The sequence below is a fragment of the Clupea harengus genome, unplaced genomic scaffold, assembly GCF_900700415.2.
Source record: "Clupea harengus unplaced genomic scaffold, Ch_v2.0.2, whole genome shotgun sequence".
NCBI lineage: Eukaryota > Metazoa > Chordata > Actinopteri > Clupeiformes > Clupeidae > Clupea > Clupea harengus.
In genome coordinates, this window is record NW_024879878.1 from 1 (window position 1) to 6,503 (window position 6,503).

At 42.4% G+C, this 6,503-nt stretch overlaps 1 long non-coding RNA gene across 2 annotated transcripts; it reads right to left on the reverse strand.

Moving 5' to 3' along the window:
- Positions 1-2,284: 2,284 nt before the first annotated feature.
- Positions 2,285-4,196, reverse strand: LOC122130604. 2 transcript variants are annotated; one of them, XR_006151926.1, is made up of 3 exons: positions 4,119-4,196; positions 3,246-3,338; positions 2,285-2,389 (listed from the first exon to the last, which is right to left on the reverse strand). It is a non-coding gene; the product is annotated as an uncharacterized LOC122130604 (long non-coding RNA). The 2 variants fall into 2 exon arrangements; XR_006151925.1 differs by having other exon boundaries at positions 2,285-2,398.
- Between the last annotated feature and the right edge of the window lie 2,307 nt (positions 4,197-6,503).

Consider the following 6,503-nt stretch of genomic DNA (forward strand, 5'->3'; position numbering starts at 1 on the left):
GATCTGAGCCAGATCCATGTTTTCTATGTCATGTGCCCCATGTCGTGTGTGTGCGCGCTCTCGCTCTCTCTTCCTCTCTCTCCCCGCTTCAGGTTTGCCATGCTTAACTCACTGACAGAGCATTCACACCTTTGCGTTGGAATGCGTTGATCCGTTAAGGGCGACGGATCCCCATTCACTTTGAATGGGGTGTCGTCATCCTTTGCCGAAATGAATTGTGGCTCCGTTCAGTTCGTCAAAAGGTTGACGTCACCCCATTCAAAGAATGGGGATCCGTCAACCCTGACGGATCAACGCGTTCGTGTGAAAGGTCTCTTACACTCCTGTTGCTAATGAAGCCTCATTTCTTCCCTGTGCCTGGTCACACACCTGTGTCTAATTTGACCTCATCAGTGCCTCTGTTAAACCGTGCTCTGAAGAACATTCAGTGCTGGATTATCTCTTCGCTTACCTGGACACCTTTCTTGCCACGTTTTCCTATTGCATTTTTCCTGCCTGTCTGTTTTTGCCTGGATTCCTTTGGATTTTGGATTTAACCCTTTGTGGGTTTTATTGGACTGCTTTGGACTGTGCATCTAGCCCTGGCCTGTGAGTTTTTATGTTTCTGTCTTATGCTGCCTGCCATGCCTCGTTGAGATCCCCATGTTTTGTATCTTCTGAGCTTTGCTGTTTTTTCTGTTGGATCTCCTGCCTCTGTTTTTTGAAAGACATTCATACTGCTGAAAGGTTTATTAAAATACTCATTTTGAAGATACTTTGTTGCCTTTGTCTGCCTTTGGTTCCAAACCTGTTTTACTCGGTCTCAGCCGCCGTGACAGTTTATGTTACGGTTGATCTACAAAAAGTATATGAAACAATAGAGAACTAAACTCAGAACTTACACTAGGAGCTACAAATAAGCAAAGTAAAACTCACAGGAACTTAAGACACATGTTGCTCACAATACCTTTCTGATATGTTATGATGTCTCCTAAATAATACTACACTGTTTGACAGTTATCTGGTATGTACTGTCTGTTTTCTGTCATTGATGAGCATCTATAAGGAGCAAGCCTTATCAGTGACACTTTGGGTACATGTGGCTGATGTGTGTGTGTGTGTGTGTGTGTGTGTGTGTGTGTTTGTGGAAGAAAAATAGGCACACATTTCACACCCCCAGTCTAAAAGGGTCAGGAGTGCTAACCAGAGCAAGAGCTGTGAGAGCTTTCATACAACTACATGCAACCACAAGCAACTGTAGAATAAGCATACAGTCTCACTGGGTGCTTTTATGACTGCATAGATGTGTGTGTGTGTGTGTGTGTGTGTGTGTGTGTGTGTATGTCTGTGTGTGTGTTTGTGTGTGTTTAAGTATGTGTGTTTGCGTGTCTGTGTGTGTTTGTGTACGTGTATGCGTATTCATACGACTGTTAATTCTGTATCTTGTTATTCTTCTGAACAGTAGCATACATAGTATTGGGGTCCGCTGGTCTGCTAGCAGGTCTGCTGCTGTTCTGGTCTTGACCACCAGATAACTGCATGAGGGTGCTGTAGGTCACGGTGTCCTCAGACTGCTTCTGGAAACAAACAAACAAACAAAGGTATCATCCCACACTGAGGAGCATAAACAAGAAGATGACCAAACATGATGACCAGTGACTCACTGCAGAAGGCCCGGGTTGGGTTGAGGTGCTGAAAGGCTGCATAGTGCAGGTCAGCTCCTTCCTCCATCTGTATAGAAGAGAGACTCGTTTTTATCAGTTTGGAGTAAAGGTGGGAAATAGTGAAGAATAGTAAACCTCAGTATTGTGTTCAGACTATTCCTCTGTTCTACTACCATGATTACGACTGAAAGTTATCCAGATGTTACTCCTACATCAGTTCTTGGCCTCAGATGGACGTATATCATGAGAATATATCCTTATCTTACATTAGCTGAGGAGTTTGGTGGCTGAACAGACTGCGTGACTATGGCACTGCTCCTGCTTTGAGTCTGTGAAAAACAATGTGTCAGATTATCTTCTATGTGATTTCATATAGAGTTTACTTCTCTCTACAATATGATATAATTTGATATAATTATGTGATATGTAAAACCAGTGTCGTATATAAATGTGAAATATATAAAACCCTGTATAAAATATAAAACCACAGCTTCTGTGAAAATACATTTGTACTTACTGATTTGTCTCTTGGCTCTCCTCCAGCATCTGAAATATGAACAAGATTAAATGATGAATTTGGAACTATAGTATTGCCACCATAAAGTTATTGTCACCATAAAGGTGCTAGTTGTTCATAGTGTTGCATGTTACACACTCACTTGTCCTTTTCTTGCATATCACAATTATCATCAATGCAGCAGCCAACAGACTGACAGAGACAACAACTACAGCAACCAGAGGAACATCTGAGGAAACTGAGGGAAGGAAAGGATAGAACACAGGGAGGGATAGAGATTCAGAGAGAGAGAGAGATGGGGAGAAGAAGGGAGGGAGAGAGAGAAAGTGATCTGGAGAAGGAGGGAGAGAGAGAGAGTGATGGGGAGAAGGAGGGAGAGTGAGTGATGGGGAGAAGGAGGGAGGGAAGGAGAAAGAGCTTTAGTTATGTTCATACTTTGAATGTTTGAGACCAAAAATACATTCAATCCCTAAAGGGGACTTTCACATTGAAATTGCATCAAGCAGCTCAACAAGAGGTGCTACACTTGCTCAGATTCCTGATTTACTGCTAAGATGGCATAACATGTAAATAACTGAAGACAATTCCAAAAGTGTTTACAGTAAATCACTTTGGATTGAAGTGTGTGTTGAATGAATGTGCAGGTGAATACTGTGAACAGAGAAGTGTGTAGCACAGTAAACAATAAACACAAAGGTTTGATGAACAGTAGCATCATTATTTAAACTGAGGATGTCATGGTCTTCCTGCTCTACCTGTTTCTGAGTCAGTCGGTGGAGGAGAGGACTTTGTTGCTGGATAAAAAAAGATATCATCTGTATTAAACAATTTACTTAAACCATCTGTCATAAGACTGTGATAAATATGTCAGCACAGAGACCTATTCTGTCAAGAGAAACCATGCCAGTTAGTGTCCACTAAGCTTATGACTTCTTGTGTTAGTGTAGCCTTGAGGTATTTTGGATCAAACACAGCTCAATAAAATAATTACTTTTACAACTGAGTAGCACATTGCATAATTTGAAGCAGTAGCAATTGTAGCATCATTTTTAGAGACTGAGGGGATCATGGTCTTCATGCTGTACCTGATGGGCCTGAGTTTGAGGAAGCAGTGGTGAAAGTATTCATTCTGGGAGAGGATTTCAATACAAAGGTAGAGGAAGTTGTGGGTTGAACACCTGTTTGAGTAAACAATGTACAAATGTAACTCATCAACATAATTAGATTCACTCCTATTGATGAAACAGTGTGAATCTGAATAACCGTTGTAGGGTGTACTACACAACTCAATGCAAAATGCAAAGCAGTGGCATTCAATGCAAGACAGTCAAAAAACTACAAGACAATTTCACATGGAAGAAGATCATGCATTCCTTTAAAATAGTTTCACATTCAGGACATGAATGTCATCAGGGAGAGTGGGCTTTAAACACCGGGTGTCTTTAGGATGATGAGCATGGTATAAGCAGACACAAATTCACTTCATGAAAACTGAGCAGTAGTTATGCAGAGAACATCGGCTACTTAAAGCAGCAATAAGGAGTTCTGTTCTAAAACTAGCAGGCTAACTACATAAAAGGCATGCAAAAACCTTGCAAACACCACCAACAGCCCAGTTGACACTGATAGATTGCCATTTGGTAGTATAGATGGCAATGTCATGCTGTGAAAGCTTTTCTTCATTTTTGGAAGGTGTTCCAGCCAGGAAACACAAAACTACATAGTGCATATCCTGGATGGCTAGTGGGTAAGACACAGGTGTTGATCAGTTCTTCACATGACCATATGCTATCAAAATGAATTTGAGGATGGTACCAAAACTAGTTGCCTATAAAACCATACCTCAAAAAGTGTCAAATTGTTGCATAGTGTTACTTTAAGACAACTTAAAAAATCAGGTTCAGTTTATCATGCAAACAGCAGTAATTTAATATCAAACTCATCGTATCATCTCTAACCTTTCACTGTGATGGTGTGGTAGACAGAAGTCTGAACCTGCCCTCCTGCAGTCAGCTAGCATGTCCAAGTATGAACAGGGTTTGGACCTCTGAGCTCCTCAGTCAGTGTGATGGAGCAGGGAGGTGTGGTTCAATTCAATTCAATTCAATTCAATTCAATTTTATTTATATAGCGCCATAACAATACTAGGCGCTTTACAGAGCCCAGAGCCTGAAACCCCCTTAGTGCAAGCACAATGGCAACACGGGCAAGAAAAAACTCCCTGTTAGTCAGGAAGGAACCTTAAGCAGAACCACGGCACATAAGGGGGAACCCATCTGCTTGAGGTCGGCCGGGTGGAGATGGGGAAGGGGGAGGGTTGTGTGGCAGAAGGGGAAGGGAAACAACAGGTGTTGTACATAGCCTGCATTTGGTAGATGTACATAATATATATACAGACATCCAGTGGTAAATACATGATACAAACAAGACCAGTTTAGTGGGTATACACTGTGCTCAAAGGTTTACTGTTACAGGGGTAAGGGGAGTAGGAGCAGAGAAACAGGTTGATGGTGGCAATAATATATATTGTATATAAATGCTAGCATAGGGTATGAGGTAGGGTAAGTGTACGGCAGTGCGGTGGCGGTGGGTGCAATTGGCCGAGGGTTTCTACGGGTAGACCGGGTGGAGAGACTACAGCAGCGTCCCATAGCGAAGATAGTCTGGATTAGGAGAGAAAGAAAAAGAACAGAGTGAGTGGGTAGAGTTTGGCTGTCCATATGCGTAGTTGAGGAGTAGTGGGGGTGAGGAGCAATGTTTCCACTTCCATCAGCAATTGGAACATGCTACAAGGGAGAGAGAACATTTTTGTTAGTAGACATTTATTTCAGAAACAGATAAGGAGATACCTTTGGGTAGTAGATTTACAGTAGGCAATATGGCCATTTTATCAGTATTATTATAAGCATTAGCAATGTGATATGAGAGGAGAGGGAGAGGGAGAGGGAGAGAGCAAGAGAGAGAGGGAGAGAGGCTGCCTGGCTAGGTGTAAGGGAATATTATTTAGTATATATTTTTTTTTTATTATTTTAGTCCAGTTTAGTTGATTGGGGGGGTATTACATCTGTTTAGATTTGTTTGGTTTATGTAATAGGGTAAAATATTTAGTTGCATATGTTTTTTGAGTCTGCTAGCGGTTGCTATTTCGGGCGAAATTCAATTTTCGGTTGGCTAATCTGTGGCTAATTTGCCTTTCCTAACAGTTTGGTGAACTGTTTTACCTTGTAATTTACCTTGTATTTACCTTCCCGTTGACTTGGTGGGGGATCCACCAAGTGGCCCTATGGAAAAGCATCACAGGAGTGAGAGATGAGAGGCGCGCCACCAGAATGGGCAGGGCAACCTCCATGCCGGGATTGGCCTTGTTGTCTCTCCCCCCTGCTCAGCCCCTAGGCCCACCCAAGACGATCAGGGGCAGAGCGGGTGTGTACCCTACGTGTGTATGTGCTACGTATTTTTAGTTAAGGTTAGGCTTAGTTGACGCAATTACTTATGGCTATAGGATGTACTGAAGAGGAATGTCTTTAGTCTCGATTTGAATTTCGGTAGGGTGTCTGCATCTCGAATGGAGGCAGGGAGATTGTTCCAGAGAAAGGGGGCTCGGTAGCTAAAGGCTCTGCCTCCTACTGTGGTTTTTGATATTCTTGGAACTACGAGAAGGCCTGCACTCTGGGAACGGAGCGGTCTTAGAGGGCAGTAGGGGACAACTAGTTCCTTAAGGTAGTTTGGAGCCAGGTCATTTAGGGCTTTGTATGTTAGCAGGAGTACTTTGAAATCAATTCTACTTTTGACAGGGAGCCAATGCAGAGAGGCAAGTACAGGTGAGATGTGCTCATATTTTTTAGTTCTGGTGAGTGTACGGGCAGCAGCGTTCTGTATAAGTTGGAGGCTCTTTATTGAGTTGATGCTGCATCCGGACAGGAGAGCATTGCAGTAATCTAGTCGGGAAGTATTAAATGCATGGATTAGTTTTTCTGCATCTTGGAGGGATAGGACTTTTCTAATTTTGGCAATATTGCGTAAATGATGTCTTTGAGATCTGTTTTATGTGTGAGTCAAATAGGAGGTCATGGTTGATAGTTACACCAAGGTTTTTGATGCTAGTATTGGGTGTTGGGATGCCATCGAGTGTGGATAGATGGCTAGATAGTGTCATTCTCAATTGATCGGGGCCTACAAGCATAACCTCAGTTTTATCAGAATTGAGGAGCAGGAAGTTGTTAGCCATCCAAGATTTTACATCTTGCAGGCAAGTTTCTATCTTGGGTAAATGTACAATTTCATCAGGTTTCATGGATAGGTAGAGTTGGGTGTCATCAGCATAGCAGTGGAAGTTAATGCCA